Source organism: Phalangium opilio, unplaced genomic scaffold (genome assembly GCF_054372755.1).
Source record: "Phalangium opilio isolate 3A_F unplaced genomic scaffold, DU_Popi_V2 ptg000032l_1, whole genome shotgun sequence".
Classification (NCBI taxonomy): domain Eukaryota; kingdom Metazoa; phylum Arthropoda; class Arachnida; order Opiliones; family Phalangiidae; genus Phalangium; species Phalangium opilio.
In genome coordinates, this window is record NW_028324159.1 from 7,242,108 (window position 1) to 7,263,319 (window position 21,212).

Here is a 21,212-nt window from a genome sequence, read left to right on the forward strand (position 1 = left end):
TTTCGGTTAACAGCCGAACGCGCTGGCCATTGCGCCACGGAATCTTAAGAAAGAATGGTCTTCAAGTATTGTGGAAAATATTTCCTTTTAACGTTACTTTTAAAACTTCAAAACAACGCTCCCGGGTTGGCCTGAACCACCAACCCTTCGGTTATCAGCCGAACGCGCTAACCATTGCGCCACGGAAACATAGGCAAGAATGGTCTTCAAGTATTGTGGAAAAATATTTCCTTTTAACGTTACTTTTAAGACTTCAAAACAACGCTCCCGGGTTGGCCTGAACCACCATCCTTTCGGTTAACAGCCGAACACGCTAACCATTGCGCCACGGAAGCTTAGGCAAAGAATGATCGTCAAGTACTGTGGAAAAATATTTCCTTTTTACCTTACTTCTAAAACTTCAAAACAACGCTCCCGCGTGGGCTCGAACCACCAACCTTTCGGTTATCAGCCGAACGCGCTAACCACCGCGCCACGGAAGCTTAGGCAAATAATTATCATCAAGTATTGTGGAAAAATATTTCCTTTTTACGTTACTTCCAAGACTTCAAAACAACGCACATGGGTGGGCTCGAACCCCCAACCTTTCGGTGAACAGCCGAACGCGCTAGCCATTGCGCCACGGAAGCTTAGGCAAAGGATCATCTTCAAGTATTGTGGAAAAATATTTCCTTTTAACGTTACTTTTAAGACTTCAAAACAACGCTCCCGGGTGGGCTCGAACCACCAACCCTTCGGTTATCAGCCAAACGCGCTAACCATTGCGCCACGGAAACATAGGCAAGAATGATCGTCAAGTACTGTGGAAAAATATTTCCTTTTTACCTTACTTCTAAAACTTCAAAACAACGCTCCCGCGTGGGCTCGAACCACCAACCCTTCGGTTATCAGCCAAACGCGCTAACCATTGCGCCACGGAAACATAGGCGAGAATGATCGTCAAGTACTGTGGAAAAATATTTCCTTTTTACGTTACTTCTAAGACTTCAAAACAACGCACCCGGGTGGGCTCGAACCACCAACCTTTCGGTTATCAGCCGAACGCGCTAGCCATTGCGCCACGGAAGCTTAGTCAAAGAATGATCGTCAAGTATTGTGGAAAAATATTTCCTTTTTACGTTACTTCCAAGACTTCAAAACAACGCTCCCGTGTGGGCTCGAACCACCACCCTTTCGGTTAACAGCCGAACAAGCTAACCTTTGCGCCAAGGAATCTTACGCAAAGAATGACCTGCAAGTATTGTGGAAGAATATTTCCTTTTTACGTTTTTTCTAAAACTTCAAAATAACGCTCCCGGGTTGGCCTGAACCACCATCCTTTCGGTTAACAGCCGAACGCGCTAGCCATTGCGCCACGGAAGCTTAGACAAAGAATGATCGTCAAGTATTGTGGAAAAATATTTCCTTTTTACGTTACTTCTAAGACTTCAAAACAACGCTCCCGGTTGGGCTCGAACAACCAACCTTTCGGTTATCAGCCGAACGCGCTAACCACCGCGCCACGGAAGCTTAGGCAAAGAATTATCGTCAAGTATTGTGGAAAAATATTTCATTTTTACGTTACTTCTAAGACTTCAAAACAACGCTCCCGGGTGGGCTCGAACCACCAACCTTTCGGTTATCAGCCGAACGCGCTAACCTTTGCGCCACGGAATCTTAAGAAAGAATGGTCTTCAAGTATTGTGGAAAAATATTTCCTTTTAACGTTACTTTTAAAACTTCAAAACAACGCTCCCGGGTTGGCCTGAACCACCATCCTTTCGGTTAACAGCCGAACGCGCTAGCCATTGCGCCACGGAAGCTTAGACAAAGAATGATCGTCAAGTATTGTGGAAAAATATTTCCTTTTTACGTTACTTCTAAGACTTCAAAACAACGCTCCCGGTTGGGCTCGAACAACCAACCTTTCGGTTATCAGCCGAACGCGCTAACCACCGCGCCACGGAAGCTTAGGCAAAGAATTATCGTCAAGTATTGTGGAAAAATATTTCATTTTTACGTTACTTCTAAGACTTCAAAACAACGCTCCCGGGTGGGCTCGAACCACCAACCTTTCGGTTATCAGCCGAACGCGCTAACCTTTGCGCCACGGAATCTTAAGAAAGAATGGTCTTCAAGTATTGTGGAAAAATATTTCCTTTTAACGTTACTTTTAAAACTTCAAAACAACGCTCCCGGGTTGGCCTGAACCACCATCCTTTCGGTTAACAGCCGAACGCGCTAGCCATTGCGCCACGGAAGCTTAGGCAAAGAATTATCGTCAAGTATTGTGGAAAAATATTTCATTTTTACGTTACTTCTAAGACTTCAAAACAACGCTCCCGGATGGGCTCGAACCACCAACCTTTCGGTTATCAGCCGAACGCGCTAACCTTTGCGCCACGGAATCTTAAGAAAGAATGGTCTTCAAGTATTGTGGAAAAATATTTCCTTTTAACGTTACTTTTAAAACTTCAAAACAACGCTCCCGGGTTGGCCTGAACCACCAACCCTTCGGTTATCAGCCGAACGCGCTAACCATTGCGCCACGGAAACATAGGCAAGAATGGTCTTCAAGTATTGTGGAAAAATATTTCCTTTTAACGTTACTTTTAAGACTTCAAAACAACGCTCCCGGGTTGGCCTGAACCACCATACTTTCGGTTAACAGCCGAACACGCTAACCATTGCGCCACGGAAGCTTAGGCAAAGAATGATCGTCAAGTACTGTGGAAAAATATTTCCTTTTTACCTTACTTCTAAAACTTCAAAACAACGCTCCCGCGTGGGCTCGAACCACCAACCTTTCGGTTATCACCCGAACGCGCTAACCACCGCGCCACGGAAGCTTAGGCAAATAATTATCATCAAGTATTGTGGAAAAATATTTCCTTTTTACGTTACTTCCAAGACTTCAAAACAACGCACATGGGTGGGCTCGAACCCCCAACCTTTCGGTGAACAGCCGAACGCGCTAGCCATTGCGCCACGGAAGCTTAGGCAAAGGATCATCTTCAAGTATTGTGGAAAAATATTTCCTTTTAACGTTACTTTTAAGACTTCAAAACAACGCTCCCGGGTGGGCTCGAACCACCAACCCTTCGGTTATCAGCCAAACGCGCTAACCATTGCGCCACGGAAACATAGGCAAGAATGATCGTCAAGTACTGTGGAAAAATATTTCCTTTTTACCTTACTTCTAAAACTTCAAAACAACGCTCCCGCGTGGGCTCGAACCACCAACCTTTCGGTTATCAGCCGAACGCGCTAACCACCGCGCCACGGAAGCTTAGCCAAATAATTATAATCAAGTATTGTGGAAAAATATTTCCTTTTTACGTTACTTCTAAGACTTCAAAACAACGCACCCGGGTGGGCTCGAACCACCAACCTTTCGGTTATCAGCCGAACGCGCTAGCCATTGCGCCACGGAAGCTTAGTCAAAGAATGATCGTCAAGTATTGTGGAAAAATATTTCCTTTTTACGTTACTTCCAAGACTTCAAAACAACGCTCCCGTGTGGGCTCGAACCACCACCCTTTCGGTTAACAGCCGAACAAGCTAACCTTTGCGCCAAGGAATCTTACGCAAAGAATGACCTGCAAGTATTGTGGAAGAATATTTCCTTTTTACGTTTTTTCTAAAACTTCAAAATAACGCTGCCGAGTGGGCTCGAACCACCAACCTTTCGGTTAACAGCCGAACGCGCTAGCCATTGCGCCACGGAAGCTTAGACAAAGAATGATCGTCAAGTATTGTGGAAAAATATTTCCTTTTTACGTTACTTCCAAGACTTCAAAACAACGCTCCCGTGTGCGCTCGAACCACCAACCTTTCGGTTAACAGCCGAACGCGCTAACCGTTGCGCCACGGAAGCTTAAGAAAGAATGGTCTTCAAGTATTGTGGAAAAATATTTCCTTTTAACGTTACTTTTAAAACTTCAAAACAACGCTCCCGGGTTGGCCTGAACCACCATCCTTTCGGTTAACAGCCGAACGCGCTAGCCATTGCGCCACGGAAGCTTAGACAAAGAATGATCGTCAAGTATTGTGGAAAAATATTTCCTTTTTACGTTACTTCTAAGACTTCAAAACAACGCTCCCGGGTGGGCTCGAACCACCAACCTTTCGGTTATCAGCCGAACGCGCTAACCTTTGCGCCACGGAATCTTAAGAAAGAATGGTCTTCCAGTATTGTGGAAAAATATTTCCTTTTAACGTTACTTTTAAAACTTCAAAACAACGCTCCCGGGTTGGCCTGAACCACCAACCCTTCGGTTATCAGCCGAACGCGCTAACCATTGCGCCACGGAAACATAGGCAAGAATGGTCTTCAAGTATTGTGGAAAAATATTTCCTTTTAACGTTACTTTTAAAACTTCAAAACAACGCTCCCGGGTTGGCCTGAACCACCATCCTTTCGGTTAACAGCCGAACGCGCTAGCCATTGCGCCACGGAAGCTTAGACAAAGAATGATCGTCAAGTATTGTGGAAAAATATTTCCTTTTTACGTTACTTCTAAGACTTCAAAACAACGCTCCCGGGTGGGCTCGAACCACCAACCTTTCGGTTATCAGCCGAACGCGCTAACCTTTGCGCCACGGAATCTTAAGAAAGAATGGTCTTCCAGTATTGTGGAAAAATATTTCCTTTTAACGTTACTTTTAAAACTTCAAAACAACGCTCCCGGGTTGGCCTGAACCACCAACCCTTCGGTTATCAGCCGAACGCGCTAACCATTGCGCCACGGAAACATAGGCAAGAATGTTCTTCAAGTATTGTGGAAAAATATTTCCTTTTAACGTTACTTTTAAGACTTCAAAACAACGCTCCCGGGTTGGCCTGAACCACCATCCTTTCGGTTAACAGCCGAACGCGCTAGCCATTGCGCCACGGAAGCTTAGACAAAGAATGATCGTCAAGTATTGTGGAAAAATATTTCCTTTTTACGTTACTTCTAAGACTTCAAAACAACGCTCCCGGTTGGGCTCGAACAACCAACCTTTCGGTTATCAGCCGAACGCGCTAACCACCGCGCCACGGAAGCTTAGGCAAAGAATTATCGTCAAGTATTGTGGAAAAATATTTCATTTTTACGTTACTTCTAAGACTTCAAAACAACGCTCCCGGGTGGGCTCGAACCACCAACCTTTCGGTTATCAGCCGAACGCGCTAACCTTTGCGCCACGGAATCTTAAGAAAGAATGGTCTTCAAGTATTGTGGAAAAATATTTCCTTTTAACCTTACTTTTAAAACTTCAAAACAACGCTCCCGGGTTGGCCTGAACCACCATCCTTTCGGTTAACAGCCGAACGCGCTAGCCATTGCGCCACGGAAGCTTAGACAAAGAATGATCGTCAAGTATTGTGCAAAAATATTTCCTTTTTACGTTACTTCTAAGACTTCAAAACAACGCTCCCGGTTGGGCTCGAACAACCAACCTTTCGGTTATCAGCCGAACGCGCTAACCACCGCGCCACGGAAGCTTAGGCAAAGAATTATCGTCAAGTATTGTGGAAAAATATTTCATTTTTACGTTACTTCTAAGACTTCAAAACAACGCTCCCGGGTGGGCTCGAACCACCAACCTTTCGGTTATCAGCCGAACGCGCTAACCTTTGCGCCACGGAATCTTAAGAAAGAATGGTCTTCAAGTATTGTGGAAAAATATTTCCTTTTAACGTTACTTTTAAAACTTCAAAACAACGCTCCCGGGTTGGCCTGAACCACCAACCCTTCGGTTATCAGCCGAACGCGCTAACCATTGCGCCACGGAAACATAGGCAAGAATGGTCTTCAAGTATTGTGGAAAAATATTTCCTTTTAACGTTACTTTTAAGACTTCAAAACAACGCTCCCGGGTTGGCCTGAACCACCATCCTTTCGGTTAACAGCCGAACACGCTAACCATTGCGCCACGGAAGCTTAGGCAAAGAATGATCGTCAAGTACTGTGGAAAAATATTTCCTTTTTACCTTACTTCTAAAACTTCAAAACAACGCTCCCGCGTGGGCTCGAACCACCAACCTTTCGGTTATCAGCCGAACGCGCTAACCACCGCGCCACGGAAGATTAGGCAAATAATTATCATCAAGTATTGTGGAAAAATATTTCCTTTTTACGTTACTTCCAAGACTTCAAAACAACGCACATGGGTGGGTTCGAACCCCCAACCTTTCGGTGAACAGCCGAACGCGCTAGCCATTGCGCCACGGAAGCTTAGGCAAAGGATCATCTTCAAGTATTGTGGAAAAATATTTCCTTTTAACGTTACTTTTAAGACTTCAAAACAACGCTCCCGGGTGGGCTCGAACCACCAACCCTTCGGTTATCAGCCAAACGCGCTAACCATTGCGCCACGGAAACATAGGCAAGAATGGTCTTCAAGTATTGTGGAAAAATATTTCCTTTTAACGTTACTTTTAAGACTTCAAAACAACGCTCCCGGGTTGGCCTGAACCACCATCCTTTCGATTAACAGCCGAACACGCTAACCATTGCGCCACGGAAGCTTAGGCAAAGAATGATCGTCAAGTACTGTGGAAAAATATTTCCTTTTTACCTTACTTCTAAAACTTCAAAACAACGCTCCCGCGTGGGCTCGAACCACCAACCTTTCGGTTATCAGCCGAACGCGCTAACCACCGCGCCACGGAAGCTTAGACAAATAATTATCATCAAGTATTGTGGAAAAATATTTCCTTTTTACGTTACTTCTAAGACTTCAAAACAACGCACCCGGGTGGGCTCGAACCACCAACCCTTCGGTTATCAGCCAAACGCGCTAACCATTGCGCCACGGAAACATAGGCAAGAATGATCGTCAAGTACTGTGGAAAAATATTTCCTTTTTACCTTACTTCTAAAACTTCAAAACAACGCTCCCGCGTGGGCTCGAACCACCAACCTTTCGGTTATCAGCCGAACGCGCTAACCACCGCGCCACGGAAGCTTAGCCAAATAATTATCATCAAGTATTGTGGAAAAATATTTCCTTTTTACGTTACTTCTAAGACTTCAAAACAACGCACCCGGGTGGGCTCGAACCACCAACCTTTCGGTTATCAGCCGAACGCGCTAGCCATTGCGCCACGGAAGCTTAGTCAAAGAATGATCGTCAAGTATTGTGGAAAAATATTTCCTTTTTACGTTACTTCCAAGACTTCAAAACAACGCTCCCGTGTGGGCTCGAACCACCACCCTTTCGGTTAACAGACGAACAAGCTAACCTTTGCGCCAAGGAATCTTACGCAAAGAATGACCTGCAAGTATTGTGGAAGAATATTTCCTTTTTACGTTTTTTCTAAAACTTCAAAATAACGCTGCCGAGTGGGCTCGAACCACCAACCTTTCGGTTAACAGCCGAACGCGCTAGCCATTGCGCCACGGAAGCTTAGACAAAGAATGATCGTCAAGTATTGTGGAAAAATATTTCCTTTTTACGTTACTTCCAAGACTTCAAAACAACGCTCCCGTGTGCGCTCGAACCACCAACCTTTCGGTTAACAGCCGAACGCGCTAACCGTTGCGCCACGGAAGCTTAAGAAAGAATGGTCTTCAAGTATTGTGGAAAAATATTTCCTTTTAACGTTACTTTTAAAACTTCAAAACAACGCTCCCGGGTTGGCCTGAACCACCAACCCTTCGGTTATCAGCCGAACGCGCTAACCATTGCGCCACGGAAACATAGGCAAGAATGGTCTTCAAGTATTGTGGAAAAATATTTCCTTTTAACGTTACTTTTAAAACTTCAAAACAACGCTCCCGGGTTGGCCTGAACCACCATCCTTTCGGTTAACAGCCGAACGCGCTAGCCATTGCGCCACGGAAGCTTAGACAAAGAATGATCGTCAAGTATTGTGGAAAAATATTTCCTTTTTACGTTACTTCTAAGACTTCAAAACAACGCTCCCGGGTGGGCTCGAACCACCAACCTTTCGGTTATCAGCCGAACGCGCTAACCTTTGCGCCACGGAATCTTAAGAAAGAATGGTCTTCCAGTATTGTGGAAAAATATTTCCTTTTAACGTTACTTTTAAAACTTCAAAACAACGCTCCCGGGTTGGCCTGAACCACCAACCCTTCGGTTATCAGCCGAACGCGCTAACCATTGCGCCACGGAAACATAGGCAAGAATGGTCTTCAAGTATTGTGGAAAAATATTTCCTTTTAACGTTACTTTTAAGACTTCAAAACAACGCTCCCGGGTTGGCCTGAACCACCATCATTTCGGTTAACAGCCGAACGCGCTAGCCATTGCGCCACGGAAGCTTAGACAAAGAATGATCGTCAAGTATTGTGGAAAAATATTTCCTTTTTACGTTACTTCTAAGACTTCAAAACAACGCTCCCGGTTGGGCTCGAACAACAAACCTTTCGGTTTTCAGCCGAACGCGCTAACCACCGCGCCACGGAAGCTTAGGCAAAGAATTATCGTCAAGTATTGTGGAAAAATATTTCATTTTTACGTTACTTCTAAGACTTCAAAACAACGCTCCCGGGTGGGCTCGAACCACCAACCTTTCGGTTATCAGCCGAACGCGCTAACCTTTGCGCCACGGAATCTTAAGAAAGAATGGTCTTCAAGTATTGTGGAAAAATATTTCCTTTTAACGTTACTTTTAAGACTTCAAAACAACGCTCCCGGGTTGGCCTGAACCACCATCCTTTCGATTAACAGCCGAACACGCTAACCATTGCGCCACGGAAGCTTAGGCAAAGAATGATCGTCAAGTACTGTGGAAAAATATTTCCTTTTTACCTTACTTCTAAAACTTCAAAACAACGCTCCCGCGTGGGCTCGAACCACCAACCTTTCGGTTATCAGCCGAACGCGCTAACCACCGCGCCACGGAAGCTTAGACAAATAATTATCATCAAGTATTGTGGAAAAATATTTCCTTTTTACGTTACTTCTAAGACTTCAAAACAACGCACCCGGGTGGGCTCGAACCACCAACCCTTCGGTTATCAGCCAAACGCGCTAACCATTGCGCCACGGAAACATAGGCAAGAATGATCGTCAAGTACTGTGGAAAAATATTTCCTTTTTACCTTACTTCTAAAACTTCAAAACAACGCTCCCGCGTGGGCTCGAACCACCAACCTTTCGGTTATCAGCCGAACGCGCTAACCACCGCGCCACGGAAGCTTAGCCAAATAATTATCATCAAGTATTGTGGAAAAATATTTCCTTTTTACGTTACTTCTAAGACTTCAAAACAACGCACCCGGGTGGGCTCGAACCACCAACCTTTCGGTTATCAGCCGAACGCGCTAGCCATTGCGCCACGGAAGCTTAGTCAAAGAATGATCGTCAAGTATTGTGGAAAAATATTTCCTTTTTACGTTACTTCCAAGACTTCAAAACAACGCTCCCGTGTGGGCTCGAACCACCACCCTTTCGGTTAACAGACGAACAAGCTAACCTTTGCGCCAAGGAATCTTACGCAAAGAATGACCTGCAAGTATTGTGGAAGAATATTTCCTTTTTACGTTTTTTCTAAAACTTCAAAATAACGCTGCCGAGTGGGCTCGAACCACCAACCTTTCGGTTAACAGCCGAACGCGCTAGCCATTGCGCCACGGAAGCTTAGACAAAGAATGATCGTCAAGTATTGTGGAAAAATATTTCCTTTTTACGTTACTTCCAAGACTTCAAAACAACGCTCCCGTGTGCGCTCGAACCACCAACCTTTCGGTTAACAGCCGAACGCGCTAACCGTTGCGCCACGGAAGCTTAAGAAAGAATGGTCTTCAAGTATTGTGGAAAAATATTTCCTTTTAACGTTACTTTTAAAACTTCAAAACAACGCTCCCGGGTTGGCCTGAACCACCAACCCTTCGGTTATCAGCCGAACGCGCTAACCATTGCGCCACGGAAACATAGGCAAGAATGTTCTTCAAGTATTGTGGAAAAATATTTCCTTTTAACGTTACTTTTAAGACTTCAAAACAACGCTCCCGGGTTGGCCTGAACCACCATCCTTTCGGTTAACAGCCGAACGCGCTAGCCATTGCGCCACGGAAGCTTAGACAAAGAATGATCGTCAAGTATTGTGGAAAAATATTTCCTTTTTACGTTACTTCTAAGACTTCAAAACAACGCTCCCGGGTGGGCTCGAACCACCAACCTTTCGGTTATCAGCCGAACGCGCTAACCTTTGCGCCACGGAATCTTAAGAAAGAATGGTCTTCCAGTATTGTGGAAAAATATTTCCTTTTAACGTTACTTTTAAAACTTCAAAACAACGCTCCCGGGTTGGCCTGAACCACCAACCCTTCGGTTATCAGCCGAACGCGCTAACCATTGCGCCACGGAAACATAGGCAAGAATGTTCTTCAAGTATTGTGGAAAAATATTTCCTTTTAACGTTACTTTTAAGACTTCAAAACAACGCTCCCGGGTTGGCCTGAACCACCATCCTTTCGGTTAACAGCCGAACGCGCTAGCCATTGCGCCACGGAAGCTTAGACAAAGAATGATCGTCAAGTATTGTGGAAAAATATTTCCTTTTTACGTTACTTCTAAGACTTCAAAACAACGCTCCCGGTTGGGCTCGAACAACCAACCTTTCGGTTATCAGCCGAACGCGCTAACCACCGCGCCACGGAAGCTTAGGCAAAGAATTATCGTCAAGTATTGTGGAAAAATATTTCATTTTTACGTTACTTCTAAGACTTCAAAACAACGCTCCCGGGTGGGCTCGAACCACCAACCTTTCGGTTATCAGCCGAACGCGCTAACCTTTGCGCCACGGAATCTTAAGAAAGAATGGTCTTCAAGTATTGTGGAAAAATATTTCCTTTTAACCTTACTTTTAAAACTTCAAAACAACGCTCCCGGGTTGGCCTGAACCACCATCCTTTCGGTTAACAGCCGAACGCGCTAGCCATTGCGCCACGGAAGCTTAGACAAAGAATGATCGTCAAGTATTGTGCAAAAATATTTCCTTTTTACGTTACTTCTAAGACTTCAAAACAACGCTCCCGGTTGGGCTCGAACAACCAACCTTTCGGTTATCAGCCGAACGCGCTAACCACCGCGCCACGGAAGCTTAGGCAAAGAATTATCGTCAAGTATTGTGGAAAAATATTTCATTTTTACGTTACTTCTAAGACTTCAAAACAACGCTCCCGGGTGGGCTCGAACCACCAACCTTTCGGTTATCAGCCGAACGCGCTAACCTTTGCGCCACGGAATCTTAAGAAAGAATGGTCTTCAAGTATTGTGGAAAAATATTTCCTTTTAACGTTACTTTTAAAACTTCAAAACAACGCTCCCGGGTTGGCCTGAACCACCAACCCTTCGGTTATCAGCCGAACGCGCTAACCATTGCGCCACGGAAACATAGGCAAGAATGGTCTTCAAGTATTGTGGAAAAATATTTCCTTTTAACGTTACTTTTAAGACTTCAAAACAACGCTCCCGGGTTGGCCTGAACCACCATCCTTTCGGTTAACAGCCGAACACGCTAACCATTGCGCCACGGAAGCTTAGGCAAAGAATGATCGTCAAGTACTGTGGAAAAATATTTCCTTTTTACCTTACTTCTAAAACTTCAAAACAACGCTCCCGCGTGGGCTCGAACCACCAACCTTTCGGTTATCAGCCGAACGCGCTAACCACCGCGCCACGGAAGATTAGGCAAATAATTATCATCAAGTATTGTGGAAAAATATTTCCTTTTTACGTTACTTCCAAGACTTCAAAACAACGCACATGGGTGGGTTCGAACCCCCAACCTTTCGGTGAACAGCCGAACGCGCTAGCCATTGCGCCACGGAAGCTTAGGCAAAGGATCATCTTCAAGTATTGTGGAAAAATATTTCCTTTTAACGTTACTTTTAAGACTTCAAAACAACGCTCCCGGGTGGGCTCGAACCACCAACCCTTCGGTTATCAGCCAAACGCGCTAACCATTGCGCCACGGAAACATAGGCAAGAATGGTCTTCAAGTATTGTGGAAAAATATTTCCTTTTAACGTTACTTTTAAGACTTCAAAACAACGCTCCCGGGTTGGCCTGAACCACCATCCTTTCGATTAACAGCCGAACACGCTAACCATTGCGCCACGGAAGCTTAGGCAAAGAATGATCGTCAAGTACTGTGGAAAAATATTTCCTTTTTACCTTACTTCTAAAACTTCAAAACAACGCTCCCGCGTGGGCTCGAACCACCAACCTTTCGGTTATCAGCCGAACGCGCTAACCACCGCGCCACGGAAGCTTAGACAAATAATTATCATCAAGTATTGTGGAAAAATATTTCCTTTTTACGTTACTTCTAAGACTTCAAAACAACGCACCCGGGTGGGCTCGAACCACCAACCCTTCGGTTATCAGCCAAACGCGCTAACCATTGCGCCACGGAAACATAGGCAAGAATGATCGTCAAGTACTGTGGAAAAATATTTCCTTTTTACCTTACTTCTAAAACTTCAAAACAACGCTCCCGCGTGGGCTCGAACCACCAACCTTTCGGTTATCAGCCGAACGCGCTAACCACCGCGCCACGGAAGCTTAGCCAAATAATTATCATCAAGTATTGTGGAAAAATATTTCCTTTTTACGTTACTTCTAAGACTTCAAAACAACGCACCCGGGTGGGCTCGAACCACCAACCTTTCGGTTATCAGCCGAACGCGCTAGCCATTGCGCCACGGAAGCTTAGTCAAAGAATGATCGTCAAGTATTGTGGAAAAATATTTCCTTTTTACGTTACTTCCAAGACTTCAAAACAACGCTCCCGTGTGGGCTCGAACCACCACCCTTTCGGTTAACAGACGAACAAGCTAACCTTTGCGCCAAGGAATCTTACGCAAAGAATGACCTGCAAGTATTGTGGAAGAATATTTCCTTTTTACGTTTTTTCTAAAACTTCAAAATAACGCTGCCGAGTGGGCTCGAACCACCAACCTTTCGGTTAACAGCCGAACGCGCTAGCCATTGCGCCACGGAAGCTTAGACAAAGAATGATCGTCAAGTATTGTGGAAAAATATTTCCTTTTTACGTTACTTCCAAGACTTCAAAACAACGCTCCCGTGTGCGCTCGAACCACCAACCTTTCGGTTAACAGCCGAACGCGCTAACCGTTGCGCCACGGAAGCTTAAGAAAGAATGGTCTTCAAGTATTGTGGAAAAATATTTCCTTTTAACGTTACTTTTAAAACTTCAAAACAACGCTCCCGGGTTGGCCTGAACCACCAACCCTTCGGTTATCAGCCGAACGCGCTAACCATTGCGCCACGGAAACATAGGCAAGAATGGTCTTCAAGTATTGTGGAAAAATATTTCCTTTTAACGTTACTTTTAAAACTTCAAAACAACGCTCCCGGGTTGGCCTGAACCACCATCCTTTCGGTTAACAGCCGAACGCGCTAGCCATTGCGCCACGGAAGCTTAGACAAAGAATGATCGTCAAGTATTGTGGAAAAATATTTCCTTTTTACGTTACTTCTAAGACTTCAAAACAACGCTCCCGGGTGGGCTCGAACCACCAACCTTTCGGTTATCAGCCGAACGCGCTAACCTTTGCGCCACGGAATCTTAAGAAAGAATGGTCTTCCAGTATTGTGGAAAAATATTTCCTTTTAACGTTACTTTTAAAACTTCAAAACAACGCTCCCGGGTTGGCCTGAACCACCAACCCTTCGGTTATCAGCCGAACGCGCTAACCATTGCGCCACGGAAACATAGGCAAGAATGGTCTTCAAGTATTGTGGAAAAATATTTCCTTTTAACGTTACTTTTAAGACTTCAAAACAACGCTCCCGGGTTGGCCTGAACCACCATCATTTCGGTTAACAGCCGAACGCGCTAGCCATTGCGCCACGGAAGCTTAGACAAAGAATGATCGTCAAGTATTGTGGAAAAATATTTCCTTTTTACGTTACTTCTAAGACTTCAAAACAACGCTCCCGGTTGGGCTCGAACAACAAACCTTTCGGTTTTCAGCCGAACGCGCTAACCACCGCGCCACGGAAGCTTAGGCAAAGAATTATCGTCAAGTATTGTGGAAAAATATTTCATTTTTACGTTACTTCTAAGACTTCAAAACAACGCTCCCGGGTGGGCTCGAACCACCAACCTTTCGGTTATCAGCCGAACGCGCTAACCTTTGCGCCACGGAATCTTAAGAAAGAATGGTCTTCAAGTATTGTGGAAAAATATTTCCTTTTAACGTTACTTTTAAGACTTCAAAACAACGCTCCCGGGTTGGCCTGAACCACCATCCTTTCGATTAACAGCCGAACACGCTAACCATTGCGCCACGGAAGCTTAGGCAAAGAATGATCGTCAAGTACTGTGGAAAAATATTTCCTTTTTACCTTACTTCTAAAACTTCAAAACAACGCTCCCGCGTGGGCTCGAACCACCAACCTTTCGGTTATCAGCCGAACGCGCTAACCACCGCGCCACGGAAGCTTAGACAAATAATTATCATCAAGTATTGTGGAAAAATATTTCCTTTTTACGTTACTTCTAAGACTTCAAAACAACGCACCCGGGTGGGCTCGAACCACCAACCCTTCGGTTATCAGCCAAACGCGCTAACCATTGCGCCACGGAAACATAGGCAAGAATGATCGTCAAGTACTGTGGAAAAATATTTCCTTTTTACCTTACTTCTAAAACTTCAAAACAACGCTCCCGCGTGGGCTCGAACCACCAACCTTTCGGTTATCAGCCGAACGCGCTAACCACCGCGCCACGGAAGCTTAGCCAAATAATTATCATCAAGTATTGTGGAAAAATATTTCCTTTTTACGTTACTTCTAAGACTTCAAAACAACGCACCCGGGTGGGCTCGAACCACCAACCTTTCGGTTATCAGCCGAACGCGCTAGCCATTGCGCCACGGAAGCTTAGTCAAAGAATGATCGTCAAGTATTGTGGAAAAATATTTCCTTTTTACGTTACTTCCAAGACTTCAAAACAACGCTCCCGTGTGGGCTCGAACCACCACCCTTTCGGTTAACAGACGAACAAGCTAACCTTTGCGCCAAGGAATCTTACGCAAAGAATGACCTGCAAGTATTGTGGAAGAATATTTCCTTTTTACGTTTTTTCTAAAACTTCAAAATAACGCTGCCGAGTGGGCTCGAACCACCAACCTTTCGGTTAACAGCCGAACGCGCTAGCCATTGCGCCACGGAAGCTTAGACAAAGAATGATCGTCAAGTATTGTGGAAAAATATTTCCTTTTTACGTTACTTCCAAGACTTCAAAACAACGCTCCCGTGTGCGCTCGAACCACCAACCTTTCGGTTAACAGCCGAACGCGCTAACCGTTGCGCCACGGAAGCTTAAGAAAGAATGGTCTTCAAGTATTGTGGAAAAATATTTCCTTTTAACGTTACTTTTAAAACTTCAAAACAACGCTCCCGGGTTGGCCTGAACCACCAACCCTTCGGTTATCAGCCGAACGCGCTAACCATTGCGCCACGGAAACATAGGCAAGAATGGTCTTCAAGTATTGTGGAAAAATATTTCCTTTTAACGTTACTTTTAAAACTTCAAAACAACGCTCCCGGGTTGGCCTGAACCACCATCCTTTCGGTTAACAGCCGAACGCGCTAGCCATTGCGCCACGGAAGCTTAGACAAAGAATGATCGTCAAGTATTGTGGAAAAATATTTCCTTTTTACGTTACTTCTAAGACTTCAAAACAACGCTCCCGGGTGGGCTCGAACCACCAACCTTTCGGTTATCAGCCGAACGCGCTAACCTTTGCGCCACGGAATCTTAAGAAAGAATGGTCTTCCAGTATTGTGGAAAAATATTTCCTTTTAACGTTACTTTTAAAACTTCAAAACAACGCTCCCGGGTTGGCCTGAACCACCAACCCTTCGGTTATCAGCCGAACGCGCTAACCATTGCGCCACGGAAACATAGGCAAGAATGGTCTTCAAGTATTGTGGAAAAATATTTCCTTTTAACGTTACTTTTAAGACTTCAAAACAACGCTCCCGGGTTGGCCTGAACCACCATCATTTCGGTTAACAGCCGAACGCGCTAGCCATTGCGCCACGGAAGCTTAGACAAAGAATGATCGTCAAGTATTGTGGAAAAATATTTCCTTTTTACGTTACTTCTAAGACTTCAAAACAACGCTCCCGGTTGGGCTCGAACAACCAACCTTTCGGTTTTCAGCCGAACGCGCTAACCACCGCGCCACGGAAGCTTAGGCAAAGAATTATCGTCAAGTATTGTGGAAAAATATTTCATTTTTACGTTACTTCTAAGACTTCAAAACAACGCTCCCGGGTGGGCTCGAACCACCAACCTTTCGGTTATCAGCCGAACGCGCTAACCTTTGCGCCACGGAATCTTAAGAAAGAATGGTCTTCAAGTATTGTGGAAAAATATTTCCTTTTAACGTTACTTTTAAAACTTCAAAACAACGCTCCCGGGTTGGCCTGAACCACCATCCTTTCGGTTAACAGCCGAACGCGCTAGCCATTGCGCCACGGAAGCTTAGACAAAGAATGATCGTCAAGTATTGTGGAAAAATATTTCCTTTTTACGATACTTCTAAGACTTCAAAACAACGCTCCCGGGTGGGCTCGAACCACCAACCTTTCGGTTATCAGCCGAACGCGCTAACCTTTGCGCCACGGAATCTTAAGAAAGAATGGTCTTCCAGTATTGTGGAAAAATATTTCCTTTTAACGTTACTTTTAAAACTTCAAAACAACGCTCCCGGGTTGGCCTGAACCACCAACCTTTCGGTTATCAGCCGAACGCGCTAACCTTTGCGCCACGGAATCTTAAGAAAGAATGGTCTTCAAGTATTGTGGAAAAATATTTCCTTTTAACGTTACTTTTAAAACTTCAAAACAACGCTCCCGGGTTGGCCTGAACCACCATCCTTTCGGTTAACAGCCGAACGCGCTAGCCATTGCGCCACGGAAGCTTAGACAAAGAATGATCGTCAAGTATTGTGGAAAAATATTTCCTTTTTACGATACTTCTAAGACTTCAAAACAACGCTCCCGGGTGGGCTCGAACCACCAACCTTTCGGTTATCAGCCGAACGCGCTAACCTTTGCGCCACGGAATCTTAAGAAAGAATGGTCTTCCAGTATTGTGGAAAAATATTTCCTTTTAACGTTACTTTTAAAACTTCAAAACAACGCTCCCGGGTTGGCCTGAACCACCAACCCTTCGGTTATCAGCCGAACGCGCTAACCATTGCGCCACGGAAACATAGGCAAGAATGGTCTTCAAGTATTGTGGAAAAATATTTCCTTTTAACGTTACTTTTAAAACTTCAAAACAACGCTCCCGGGTTGGCCTGAACCACCATCCTTTCGGTTAACAGCCGAACGCGCTAGCCATTGCGCCACGGAAGCTTAGACAAAGAATGATCGTCAAGTATTGTGGAAAAATATTTCCTTTTTACGTTACTTCTAAGACTTCAAAACAACGCTCCCGGGTGGGCTCGAACCACCAACCTTTCGGTTATCAGCCGAACGCGCTAACCTTTGCGCCACGGAATCTTAAGAAAGAATGGTCTTCCAGTATTGTGGAAAAATATTTCCTTTTAACGTTACTTTTAAAACTTCAAAACAACGCTCCCGGGTTGGCCTGAACCACCAACCCTTCGGTTATCAGCCGAACGCGCTAACCATTGCGCCACGGAAACATAGGCAAGAATGGTCTTCAAGTATTGTGGAAAAATATTTCCTTTTAACGTTACTTTTAAGACTTCAAAACAACGCTCCCGGGTTGGCCTGAACCACCATCCTTTCGGTTAACAGCCGAACGCGCTAGCCATTGCGCCACGGAAGCTTAGACAAAGAATGATCGTCAAGTATTGTGGAAAAATATTTCCTTTTTACGTTACTTCTAAGACTTCAAAACAACGCTCCCGGTTGGGCTCGAACAACCAACCTTTCGGTTTTCAGCCGAACGCGCTAACCACCGCGCCACGGAAGCTTAGGCAAAGAATTATCGTCAAGTATTGTGGAAAAATATTTCATTTTTACGTTACTTCTAAGACTTCAAAACAACGCTCCCGGGTGGGCTCGAACCACCAACCTTTCGGTTATCAGCCGAACGCGCTAACCTTTGCGCCACGGAATCTTAAGAAAGAATGGTCTTCAAGTATTGTGGAAAAATATTTCCTTTTAACGTTACTTTTAAAACTTCAAAACAACGCTCCCGGGTTGGCCTGAACCACCATCCTTTCGGTTAACAGCCGAACGCGCTAGCCATTGCGCCACGGAAGCTTAGACAAAGAATGATCGTCAAGTATTGTGGAAAAATATTTCCTTTTTACGTTACTTCTAAGACTTCAAAACAACGCTCCCGGTTGGGCTCGAACAACCAACCTTTCGGTTATCAGCCGAACGCGCTAACCACCGCGCCACGGAAGCTTAGGCAAAGAATTATCGTCAAGTATTGTGGAAAAATATTTCATTTTTACGTTACTTCTAAGACTTCAAAACATCGCTCCCGGGTGGGCTCGAACCACCAACCTTTCGGTTATCAGCCGAACGCGCTAACCTTTGCGCCACGGAATCTTAAGAAAGAATGGTCTTCAAGTATTGTGGAAAAATATTTCCTTTTAACGTTACTTTTAAAACTTCAAAACAACGCTCCCGGGTTGGCCTGAACCACCAACCCTTCGGTTATCAGCCGAACGCGCTAACCATTGCGCCACGGAAACATAGGCAAGAATGGTCTTCAAGTATTATGGAAAAATATTTCCTTTTAACGTTACTTTTAAGACTTCAAAACAACGCTCCCGGGTTGGCCTGAACCACCATCCTTTCGGTTAACAGCCGAACACGCTAACCATTGCGCCACGGAAGCTTAGGCAAAGAATGATCGTCAAGTACTGTGGAAAAATATTTCCTTTTTACCTTACTTCTAAAACTTCAAAACAACGCTCCCGCGTGGGCTCGAACCACCAACCTTTCGGTTATCAGCCGAACGCGCTAACCACCGCGCCACGGAAGCTTAGGCAAATAATTATCATCAAGTATTGTGGAAAAATATTTCCTTTTTACGTTACTTCCAAGACTTCAAAACAACGCACATGGGTGGGCTCGAACCCCCAACCTTTCGGTGAACAGCCGAACGCGCTAGCCATTGCGCCACGGAAGCTTAGGCAAAGGATCATCTTCAAGTATTGTGGAAACATATTTCCTTTTAACGTTACTTTTAAGACTTCAAAACAACGCTCCCGGGTGGGCTCGAACCACCAACCCTTCGGTTATCAGCCAAACGCGCTAACCATTGCGCCACGGAAACATAGGCAAGAATGGTCTTCAAGTATTGTGGAAAAATATTTCCTTTTAACGTTACTTTTAAGACTTCAAAACAACGCTCCCGGGTTGGCCTGAACCACCATCCTTTCGATTAACAGCCGAACACGCTAACCATTGCGCCACGGAAGCTTAGGCAAAGAATGATCGTCAAGTACTGTGGAAAAATATTTCCTTTTTACCTTACTTCTAAAACTTCAAAACAACGCTCCCGCGTGGGCTCGAACCACCAACCTTTCGGTTATCAGCCGAACGCGCTAACCACCGCGCCACGGAAGCTTAGACAAATAATTATCATCAAGTATTGTGGAAAAATATTTCCTTTTTACGTTACTTCTAAGACTTCAAAACAACGCACCCGGGTGGGCTCGAACCACCAACCTTTCGGTTAACAGCCGAACGCGCTAGCCATTGCGCCACGGAAGCTTAGTCAAAGAATGATCGTCAAGTATTGTGGAAAAATATTTCCTTTTTACGTTACTTCCAAGACTTCAAAACAACGCTCCCGTGTGGGCTCGAACCACCACCCTTTCGGTTAACAGCCGAACGCGTTAACCTTTGCGCCAAGGAATCTTACGCAAAGAATGACCTGCAAGTATTGTGGAAGAATATTTCCTTTTTACGTTTTTTCTAAAACTTCAAAATAACGCTGCCGAGTGGGCTCGAACCACCAACCTTTCGGTTAACAGCCGAACGCGCTAGCCATTGCGCCACGGAAGCTTAGACAAGGAATGATCGTCAAGTATTGTGGAAAAATATTTCCTTTTTACGTTACTTCCAAGACTTCAAAACAACGCTCCCGTGTGCGCTCGAACCACCAACCTTTCGGTTAACAGCCGAACGCGCTAACCGTTGCGCCACGGAAGCTTAAGAAAGAATGGTCTTCAAGTATTGTGGAAAAATATTTCCTTTTAACGTTACTTTTAAAACTTCAAAACAACGCTCCCGGGTTGGCCTGAACCACCATCCTTTCGGTTAACAGCCGAACGCGCTAGCCATTGCGCCACGGAAGCTTAGACAAAGAATGATCGTCAAGTATTGGGGAAAAATATTTCCTTTTTACGTTACTTCTAAGACTTCAAAACAACGCTCCCGGGTGGGCTCGAACCACCAACCTTTCGGTTATCAGCCGAACGCGCTAACCTTTGCGCCACGGAATCTTAATAAAGAATGGTCTTCCAGTATTGTGGAAAAATATTTCCTTTTAACGTTACTTTTAAAACTTCAAAACAACGCTCCAGGGTTGGCCTGAACCACCAACCCTTCGGTTATCAGCCGAACGCGCTAACCATTGCGCCACGGAAACATAGGCAAGAATGGTCTTCAAGTATTGTGGAAAAATATTTCCTTTTAACGTTACTTTTAAGACTTCAAAACAACGCTCCCGGGTTGGCCTGAACCACCATCCTTTCGGTTAACAGCCGAACACGCTAACCATTGCGCCACGGAAGCTTAGGCAAAGAATGATCGTCAAGTACTGTGGAAAAATATTTCCTTTTTACCTTACTTCTAAAACTTCAAAACAACGCTCCCGCGTGGGCTCGAACCACCAACCTTTCGGTTATCAGCCGAACGCGCTAACCATTGCGCCACGGAAGCTTAGTCAAAGAATGATCGTCAAGTATTGTGGAAAAATATTTCCTTTTTACGTTACTTCCAAGACTTCGAAACAACGCTCCCGTGTGGGCTCGAACCACCAACCTTTCGGTTAACAGCCGAACGCGCTAACCCTTGCGCCAAGGAATCTTACGCAAAGAATGACCTGCAAGTATTGTGGAAGAATATTTCCTTTTTACGTTTTTTCTAAAACTTCAAAATAACGCTGCCGAGTGGGCTCGAACCACCAACCTTTCGGTTAACAGCCGAACGCGCTAGCCATTGCGCCACGGAAGCTTAGTCAAAGAATGATCGTCAAGTATTGTGGAAAAATATTTCCTTTTACGTTACTTCTA

General features: G+C 44.9%; 78 non-coding genes across 78 annotated transcripts; all 78 read right to left on the bottom strand.

Moving 5' to 3' along the window:
• Nucleotides 1-116: 116 nt before the first annotated feature.
• Nucleotides 117-189, bottom strand: TRNAI-GAU (transfer RNA isoleucine (anticodon GAU)). Its single transcript has one exon. It is a non-coding gene; the product is annotated as a tRNA-Ile (tRNA).
• A 220-nt stretch (nt 190-409) lies between these two features.
• Nucleotides 410-482, bottom strand: TRNAI-GAU (transfer RNA isoleucine (anticodon GAU)). Its single transcript has one exon. It is a non-coding gene; the product is annotated as a tRNA-Ile (tRNA).
• Nucleotides 483-703: 221 nt separating this feature from the next.
• TRNAI-GAU (transfer RNA isoleucine (anticodon GAU)) lies at nt 704-776 on the bottom strand. The gene has a single exon. It is a non-coding gene; the product is annotated as a tRNA-Ile (tRNA).
• Nucleotides 777-849: 73 nt separating this feature from the next.
• On the bottom strand, nt 850-922 carry TRNAI-GAU (transfer RNA isoleucine (anticodon GAU)). The gene has a single exon. It is a non-coding gene; the product is annotated as a tRNA-Ile (tRNA).
• A 73-nt stretch (nt 923-995) lies between these two features.
• On the bottom strand, nt 996-1,068 carry TRNAI-GAU (transfer RNA isoleucine (anticodon GAU)). The gene has a single exon. It is a non-coding gene; the product is annotated as a tRNA-Ile (tRNA).
• A 368-nt stretch (nt 1,069-1,436) lies between these two features.
• TRNAI-GAU (transfer RNA isoleucine (anticodon GAU)) lies at nt 1,437-1,509 on the bottom strand. The gene has a single exon. It is a non-coding gene; the product is annotated as a tRNA-Ile (tRNA).
• Nucleotides 1,510-1,583: 74 nt separating this feature from the next.
• Nucleotides 1,584-1,656, bottom strand: TRNAI-GAU (transfer RNA isoleucine (anticodon GAU)). The gene has a single exon. It is a non-coding gene; the product is annotated as a tRNA-Ile (tRNA).
• A 220-nt stretch (nt 1,657-1,876) lies between these two features.
• TRNAI-GAU (transfer RNA isoleucine (anticodon GAU)) lies at nt 1,877-1,949 on the bottom strand. The gene has a single exon. It is a non-coding gene; the product is annotated as a tRNA-Ile (tRNA).
• A 74-nt stretch (nt 1,950-2,023) lies between these two features.
• On the bottom strand, nt 2,024-2,096 carry TRNAI-GAU (transfer RNA isoleucine (anticodon GAU)). The gene has a single exon. It is a non-coding gene; the product is annotated as a tRNA-Ile (tRNA).
• A 220-nt stretch (nt 2,097-2,316) lies between these two features.
• On the bottom strand, nt 2,317-2,389 carry TRNAI-GAU (transfer RNA isoleucine (anticodon GAU)). The gene has a single exon. It is a non-coding gene; the product is annotated as a tRNA-Ile (tRNA).
• Nucleotides 2,390-2,462: 73 nt separating this feature from the next.
• Nucleotides 2,463-2,535, bottom strand: TRNAI-GAU (transfer RNA isoleucine (anticodon GAU)). The gene has a single exon. It is a non-coding gene; the product is annotated as a tRNA-Ile (tRNA).
• A 220-nt stretch (nt 2,536-2,755) lies between these two features.
• On the bottom strand, nt 2,756-2,828 carry TRNAI-GAU (transfer RNA isoleucine (anticodon GAU)). The gene has a single exon. It is a non-coding gene; the product is annotated as a tRNA-Ile (tRNA).
• Nucleotides 2,829-3,049: 221 nt separating this feature from the next.
• On the bottom strand, nt 3,050-3,122 carry TRNAI-GAU (transfer RNA isoleucine (anticodon GAU)). Its single transcript has one exon. It is a non-coding gene; the product is annotated as a tRNA-Ile (tRNA).
• Nucleotides 3,123-3,195: 73 nt separating this feature from the next.
• Nucleotides 3,196-3,268, bottom strand: TRNAI-GAU (transfer RNA isoleucine (anticodon GAU)). The gene has a single exon. It is a non-coding gene; the product is annotated as a tRNA-Ile (tRNA).
• A 74-nt stretch (nt 3,269-3,342) lies between these two features.
• TRNAI-GAU (transfer RNA isoleucine (anticodon GAU)) lies at nt 3,343-3,415 on the bottom strand. The gene has a single exon. It is a non-coding gene; the product is annotated as a tRNA-Ile (tRNA).
• Nucleotides 3,416-4,076: 661 nt separating this feature from the next.
• TRNAI-GAU (transfer RNA isoleucine (anticodon GAU)) lies at nt 4,077-4,149 on the bottom strand. The gene has a single exon. It is a non-coding gene; the product is annotated as a tRNA-Ile (tRNA).
• A 73-nt stretch (nt 4,150-4,222) lies between these two features.
• Nucleotides 4,223-4,295, bottom strand: TRNAI-GAU (transfer RNA isoleucine (anticodon GAU)). The gene has a single exon. It is a non-coding gene; the product is annotated as a tRNA-Ile (tRNA).
• Nucleotides 4,296-4,515: 220 nt separating this feature from the next.
• Nucleotides 4,516-4,588, bottom strand: TRNAI-GAU (transfer RNA isoleucine (anticodon GAU)). Its single transcript has one exon. It is a non-coding gene; the product is annotated as a tRNA-Ile (tRNA).
• A 73-nt stretch (nt 4,589-4,661) lies between these two features.
• Nucleotides 4,662-4,734, bottom strand: TRNAI-GAU (transfer RNA isoleucine (anticodon GAU)). The gene has a single exon. It is a non-coding gene; the product is annotated as a tRNA-Ile (tRNA).
• A 220-nt stretch (nt 4,735-4,954) lies between these two features.
• On the bottom strand, nt 4,955-5,027 carry TRNAI-GAU (transfer RNA isoleucine (anticodon GAU)). Its single transcript has one exon. It is a non-coding gene; the product is annotated as a tRNA-Ile (tRNA).
• Nucleotides 5,028-5,101: 74 nt separating this feature from the next.
• Nucleotides 5,102-5,174, bottom strand: TRNAI-GAU (transfer RNA isoleucine (anticodon GAU)). Its single transcript has one exon. It is a non-coding gene; the product is annotated as a tRNA-Ile (tRNA).
• Nucleotides 5,175-5,394: 220 nt separating this feature from the next.
• Nucleotides 5,395-5,467, bottom strand: TRNAI-GAU (transfer RNA isoleucine (anticodon GAU)). Its single transcript has one exon. It is a non-coding gene; the product is annotated as a tRNA-Ile (tRNA).
• Nucleotides 5,468-5,541: 74 nt separating this feature from the next.
• TRNAI-GAU (transfer RNA isoleucine (anticodon GAU)) lies at nt 5,542-5,614 on the bottom strand. Its single transcript has one exon. It is a non-coding gene; the product is annotated as a tRNA-Ile (tRNA).
• Nucleotides 5,615-5,687: 73 nt separating this feature from the next.
• On the bottom strand, nt 5,688-5,760 carry TRNAI-GAU (transfer RNA isoleucine (anticodon GAU)). The gene has a single exon. It is a non-coding gene; the product is annotated as a tRNA-Ile (tRNA).
• Nucleotides 5,761-5,980: 220 nt separating this feature from the next.
• Nucleotides 5,981-6,053, bottom strand: TRNAI-GAU (transfer RNA isoleucine (anticodon GAU)). The gene has a single exon. It is a non-coding gene; the product is annotated as a tRNA-Ile (tRNA).
• A 221-nt stretch (nt 6,054-6,274) lies between these two features.
• Nucleotides 6,275-6,347, bottom strand: TRNAI-GAU (transfer RNA isoleucine (anticodon GAU)). The gene has a single exon. It is a non-coding gene; the product is annotated as a tRNA-Ile (tRNA).
• A 220-nt stretch (nt 6,348-6,567) lies between these two features.
• TRNAI-GAU (transfer RNA isoleucine (anticodon GAU)) lies at nt 6,568-6,640 on the bottom strand. The gene has a single exon. It is a non-coding gene; the product is annotated as a tRNA-Ile (tRNA).
• Nucleotides 6,641-6,714: 74 nt separating this feature from the next.
• Nucleotides 6,715-6,787, bottom strand: TRNAI-GAU (transfer RNA isoleucine (anticodon GAU)). The gene has a single exon. It is a non-coding gene; the product is annotated as a tRNA-Ile (tRNA).
• Nucleotides 6,788-6,860: 73 nt separating this feature from the next.
• On the bottom strand, nt 6,861-6,933 carry TRNAI-GAU (transfer RNA isoleucine (anticodon GAU)). The gene has a single exon. It is a non-coding gene; the product is annotated as a tRNA-Ile (tRNA).
• Nucleotides 6,934-7,007: 74 nt separating this feature from the next.
• TRNAI-GAU (transfer RNA isoleucine (anticodon GAU)) lies at nt 7,008-7,080 on the bottom strand. The gene has a single exon. It is a non-coding gene; the product is annotated as a tRNA-Ile (tRNA).
• Nucleotides 7,081-7,594: 514 nt separating this feature from the next.
• Nucleotides 7,595-7,667, bottom strand: TRNAI-GAU (transfer RNA isoleucine (anticodon GAU)). The gene has a single exon. It is a non-coding gene; the product is annotated as a tRNA-Ile (tRNA).
• A 220-nt stretch (nt 7,668-7,887) lies between these two features.
• On the bottom strand, nt 7,888-7,960 carry TRNAI-GAU (transfer RNA isoleucine (anticodon GAU)). Its single transcript has one exon. It is a non-coding gene; the product is annotated as a tRNA-Ile (tRNA).
• A 73-nt stretch (nt 7,961-8,033) lies between these two features.
• TRNAI-GAU (transfer RNA isoleucine (anticodon GAU)) lies at nt 8,034-8,106 on the bottom strand. The gene has a single exon. It is a non-coding gene; the product is annotated as a tRNA-Ile (tRNA).
• A 367-nt stretch (nt 8,107-8,473) lies between these two features.
• TRNAI-GAU (transfer RNA isoleucine (anticodon GAU)) lies at nt 8,474-8,546 on the bottom strand. The gene has a single exon. It is a non-coding gene; the product is annotated as a tRNA-Ile (tRNA).
• A 220-nt stretch (nt 8,547-8,766) lies between these two features.
• Nucleotides 8,767-8,839, bottom strand: TRNAI-GAU (transfer RNA isoleucine (anticodon GAU)). Its single transcript has one exon. It is a non-coding gene; the product is annotated as a tRNA-Ile (tRNA).
• Nucleotides 8,840-8,913: 74 nt separating this feature from the next.
• Nucleotides 8,914-8,986, bottom strand: TRNAI-GAU (transfer RNA isoleucine (anticodon GAU)). The gene has a single exon. It is a non-coding gene; the product is annotated as a tRNA-Ile (tRNA).
• A 73-nt stretch (nt 8,987-9,059) lies between these two features.
• On the bottom strand, nt 9,060-9,132 carry TRNAI-GAU (transfer RNA isoleucine (anticodon GAU)). Its single transcript has one exon. It is a non-coding gene; the product is annotated as a tRNA-Ile (tRNA).
• Nucleotides 9,133-9,206: 74 nt separating this feature from the next.
• On the bottom strand, nt 9,207-9,279 carry TRNAI-GAU (transfer RNA isoleucine (anticodon GAU)). Its single transcript has one exon. It is a non-coding gene; the product is annotated as a tRNA-Ile (tRNA).
• A 514-nt stretch (nt 9,280-9,793) lies between these two features.
• Nucleotides 9,794-9,866, bottom strand: TRNAI-GAU (transfer RNA isoleucine (anticodon GAU)). The gene has a single exon. It is a non-coding gene; the product is annotated as a tRNA-Ile (tRNA).
• A 220-nt stretch (nt 9,867-10,086) lies between these two features.
• Nucleotides 10,087-10,159, bottom strand: TRNAI-GAU (transfer RNA isoleucine (anticodon GAU)). Its single transcript has one exon. It is a non-coding gene; the product is annotated as a tRNA-Ile (tRNA).
• Nucleotides 10,160-10,232: 73 nt separating this feature from the next.
• Nucleotides 10,233-10,305, bottom strand: TRNAI-GAU (transfer RNA isoleucine (anticodon GAU)). The gene has a single exon. It is a non-coding gene; the product is annotated as a tRNA-Ile (tRNA).
• Nucleotides 10,306-10,525: 220 nt separating this feature from the next.
• Nucleotides 10,526-10,598, bottom strand: TRNAI-GAU (transfer RNA isoleucine (anticodon GAU)). Its single transcript has one exon. It is a non-coding gene; the product is annotated as a tRNA-Ile (tRNA).
• Nucleotides 10,599-10,672: 74 nt separating this feature from the next.
• TRNAI-GAU (transfer RNA isoleucine (anticodon GAU)) lies at nt 10,673-10,745 on the bottom strand. The gene has a single exon. It is a non-coding gene; the product is annotated as a tRNA-Ile (tRNA).
• Nucleotides 10,746-10,965: 220 nt separating this feature from the next.
• On the bottom strand, nt 10,966-11,038 carry TRNAI-GAU (transfer RNA isoleucine (anticodon GAU)). The gene has a single exon. It is a non-coding gene; the product is annotated as a tRNA-Ile (tRNA).
• A 74-nt stretch (nt 11,039-11,112) lies between these two features.
• TRNAI-GAU (transfer RNA isoleucine (anticodon GAU)) lies at nt 11,113-11,185 on the bottom strand. Its single transcript has one exon. It is a non-coding gene; the product is annotated as a tRNA-Ile (tRNA).
• A 73-nt stretch (nt 11,186-11,258) lies between these two features.
• On the bottom strand, nt 11,259-11,331 carry TRNAI-GAU (transfer RNA isoleucine (anticodon GAU)). Its single transcript has one exon. It is a non-coding gene; the product is annotated as a tRNA-Ile (tRNA).
• Nucleotides 11,332-11,551: 220 nt separating this feature from the next.
• Nucleotides 11,552-11,624, bottom strand: TRNAI-GAU (transfer RNA isoleucine (anticodon GAU)). Its single transcript has one exon. It is a non-coding gene; the product is annotated as a tRNA-Ile (tRNA).
• Nucleotides 11,625-11,845: 221 nt separating this feature from the next.
• TRNAI-GAU (transfer RNA isoleucine (anticodon GAU)) lies at nt 11,846-11,918 on the bottom strand. Its single transcript has one exon. It is a non-coding gene; the product is annotated as a tRNA-Ile (tRNA).
• A 220-nt stretch (nt 11,919-12,138) lies between these two features.
• Nucleotides 12,139-12,211, bottom strand: TRNAI-GAU (transfer RNA isoleucine (anticodon GAU)). The gene has a single exon. It is a non-coding gene; the product is annotated as a tRNA-Ile (tRNA).
• Nucleotides 12,212-12,285: 74 nt separating this feature from the next.
• On the bottom strand, nt 12,286-12,358 carry TRNAI-GAU (transfer RNA isoleucine (anticodon GAU)). The gene has a single exon. It is a non-coding gene; the product is annotated as a tRNA-Ile (tRNA).
• Nucleotides 12,359-12,431: 73 nt separating this feature from the next.
• TRNAI-GAU (transfer RNA isoleucine (anticodon GAU)) lies at nt 12,432-12,504 on the bottom strand. Its single transcript has one exon. It is a non-coding gene; the product is annotated as a tRNA-Ile (tRNA).
• Nucleotides 12,505-12,578: 74 nt separating this feature from the next.
• TRNAI-GAU (transfer RNA isoleucine (anticodon GAU)) lies at nt 12,579-12,651 on the bottom strand. The gene has a single exon. It is a non-coding gene; the product is annotated as a tRNA-Ile (tRNA).
• Nucleotides 12,652-13,165: 514 nt separating this feature from the next.
• TRNAI-GAU (transfer RNA isoleucine (anticodon GAU)) lies at nt 13,166-13,238 on the bottom strand. The gene has a single exon. It is a non-coding gene; the product is annotated as a tRNA-Ile (tRNA).
• Nucleotides 13,239-13,458: 220 nt separating this feature from the next.
• Nucleotides 13,459-13,531, bottom strand: TRNAI-GAU (transfer RNA isoleucine (anticodon GAU)). Its single transcript has one exon. It is a non-coding gene; the product is annotated as a tRNA-Ile (tRNA).
• A 73-nt stretch (nt 13,532-13,604) lies between these two features.
• Nucleotides 13,605-13,677, bottom strand: TRNAI-GAU (transfer RNA isoleucine (anticodon GAU)). The gene has a single exon. It is a non-coding gene; the product is annotated as a tRNA-Ile (tRNA).
• A 367-nt stretch (nt 13,678-14,044) lies between these two features.
• TRNAI-GAU (transfer RNA isoleucine (anticodon GAU)) lies at nt 14,045-14,117 on the bottom strand. The gene has a single exon. It is a non-coding gene; the product is annotated as a tRNA-Ile (tRNA).
• Nucleotides 14,118-14,337: 220 nt separating this feature from the next.
• TRNAI-GAU (transfer RNA isoleucine (anticodon GAU)) lies at nt 14,338-14,410 on the bottom strand. The gene has a single exon. It is a non-coding gene; the product is annotated as a tRNA-Ile (tRNA).
• Nucleotides 14,411-14,484: 74 nt separating this feature from the next.
• TRNAI-GAU (transfer RNA isoleucine (anticodon GAU)) lies at nt 14,485-14,557 on the bottom strand. Its single transcript has one exon. It is a non-coding gene; the product is annotated as a tRNA-Ile (tRNA).
• A 73-nt stretch (nt 14,558-14,630) lies between these two features.
• TRNAI-GAU (transfer RNA isoleucine (anticodon GAU)) lies at nt 14,631-14,703 on the bottom strand. The gene has a single exon. It is a non-coding gene; the product is annotated as a tRNA-Ile (tRNA).
• Nucleotides 14,704-14,777: 74 nt separating this feature from the next.
• Nucleotides 14,778-14,850, bottom strand: TRNAI-GAU (transfer RNA isoleucine (anticodon GAU)). The gene has a single exon. It is a non-coding gene; the product is annotated as a tRNA-Ile (tRNA).
• A 514-nt stretch (nt 14,851-15,364) lies between these two features.
• Nucleotides 15,365-15,437, bottom strand: TRNAI-GAU (transfer RNA isoleucine (anticodon GAU)). Its single transcript has one exon. It is a non-coding gene; the product is annotated as a tRNA-Ile (tRNA).
• A 220-nt stretch (nt 15,438-15,657) lies between these two features.
• TRNAI-GAU (transfer RNA isoleucine (anticodon GAU)) lies at nt 15,658-15,730 on the bottom strand. Its single transcript has one exon. It is a non-coding gene; the product is annotated as a tRNA-Ile (tRNA).
• A 73-nt stretch (nt 15,731-15,803) lies between these two features.
• Nucleotides 15,804-15,876, bottom strand: TRNAI-GAU (transfer RNA isoleucine (anticodon GAU)). Its single transcript has one exon. It is a non-coding gene; the product is annotated as a tRNA-Ile (tRNA).
• Nucleotides 15,877-16,243: 367 nt separating this feature from the next.
• Nucleotides 16,244-16,316, bottom strand: TRNAI-GAU (transfer RNA isoleucine (anticodon GAU)). Its single transcript has one exon. It is a non-coding gene; the product is annotated as a tRNA-Ile (tRNA).
• Nucleotides 16,317-16,536: 220 nt separating this feature from the next.
• On the bottom strand, nt 16,537-16,609 carry TRNAI-GAU (transfer RNA isoleucine (anticodon GAU)). The gene has a single exon. It is a non-coding gene; the product is annotated as a tRNA-Ile (tRNA).
• A 366-nt stretch (nt 16,610-16,975) lies between these two features.
• TRNAI-GAU (transfer RNA isoleucine (anticodon GAU)) lies at nt 16,976-17,048 on the bottom strand. Its single transcript has one exon. It is a non-coding gene; the product is annotated as a tRNA-Ile (tRNA).
• Nucleotides 17,049-17,121: 73 nt separating this feature from the next.
• TRNAI-GAU (transfer RNA isoleucine (anticodon GAU)) lies at nt 17,122-17,194 on the bottom strand. The gene has a single exon. It is a non-coding gene; the product is annotated as a tRNA-Ile (tRNA).
• A 220-nt stretch (nt 17,195-17,414) lies between these two features.
• Nucleotides 17,415-17,487, bottom strand: TRNAI-GAU (transfer RNA isoleucine (anticodon GAU)). The gene has a single exon. It is a non-coding gene; the product is annotated as a tRNA-Ile (tRNA).
• Nucleotides 17,488-17,560: 73 nt separating this feature from the next.
• Nucleotides 17,561-17,633, bottom strand: TRNAI-GAU (transfer RNA isoleucine (anticodon GAU)). The gene has a single exon. It is a non-coding gene; the product is annotated as a tRNA-Ile (tRNA).
• Nucleotides 17,634-18,000: 367 nt separating this feature from the next.
• On the bottom strand, nt 18,001-18,073 carry TRNAI-GAU (transfer RNA isoleucine (anticodon GAU)). The gene has a single exon. It is a non-coding gene; the product is annotated as a tRNA-Ile (tRNA).
• Nucleotides 18,074-18,293: 220 nt separating this feature from the next.
• TRNAI-GAU (transfer RNA isoleucine (anticodon GAU)) lies at nt 18,294-18,366 on the bottom strand. Its single transcript has one exon. It is a non-coding gene; the product is annotated as a tRNA-Ile (tRNA).
• A 74-nt stretch (nt 18,367-18,440) lies between these two features.
• On the bottom strand, nt 18,441-18,513 carry TRNAI-GAU (transfer RNA isoleucine (anticodon GAU)). Its single transcript has one exon. It is a non-coding gene; the product is annotated as a tRNA-Ile (tRNA).
• Nucleotides 18,514-18,586: 73 nt separating this feature from the next.
• TRNAI-GAU (transfer RNA isoleucine (anticodon GAU)) lies at nt 18,587-18,659 on the bottom strand. Its single transcript has one exon. It is a non-coding gene; the product is annotated as a tRNA-Ile (tRNA).
• A 220-nt stretch (nt 18,660-18,879) lies between these two features.
• Nucleotides 18,880-18,952, bottom strand: TRNAI-GAU (transfer RNA isoleucine (anticodon GAU)). The gene has a single exon. It is a non-coding gene; the product is annotated as a tRNA-Ile (tRNA).
• A 221-nt stretch (nt 18,953-19,173) lies between these two features.
• TRNAI-GAU (transfer RNA isoleucine (anticodon GAU)) lies at nt 19,174-19,246 on the bottom strand. The gene has a single exon. It is a non-coding gene; the product is annotated as a tRNA-Ile (tRNA).
• Nucleotides 19,247-19,466: 220 nt separating this feature from the next.
• TRNAI-GAU (transfer RNA isoleucine (anticodon GAU)) lies at nt 19,467-19,539 on the bottom strand. The gene has a single exon. It is a non-coding gene; the product is annotated as a tRNA-Ile (tRNA).
• An 808-nt stretch (nt 19,540-20,347) lies between these two features.
• TRNAI-GAU (transfer RNA isoleucine (anticodon GAU)) lies at nt 20,348-20,420 on the bottom strand. The gene has a single exon. It is a non-coding gene; the product is annotated as a tRNA-Ile (tRNA).
• A 366-nt stretch (nt 20,421-20,786) lies between these two features.
• On the bottom strand, nt 20,787-20,859 carry TRNAI-GAU (transfer RNA isoleucine (anticodon GAU)). The gene has a single exon. It is a non-coding gene; the product is annotated as a tRNA-Ile (tRNA).
• Between the last annotated feature and the right edge of the window lie 353 nt (nt 20,860-21,212).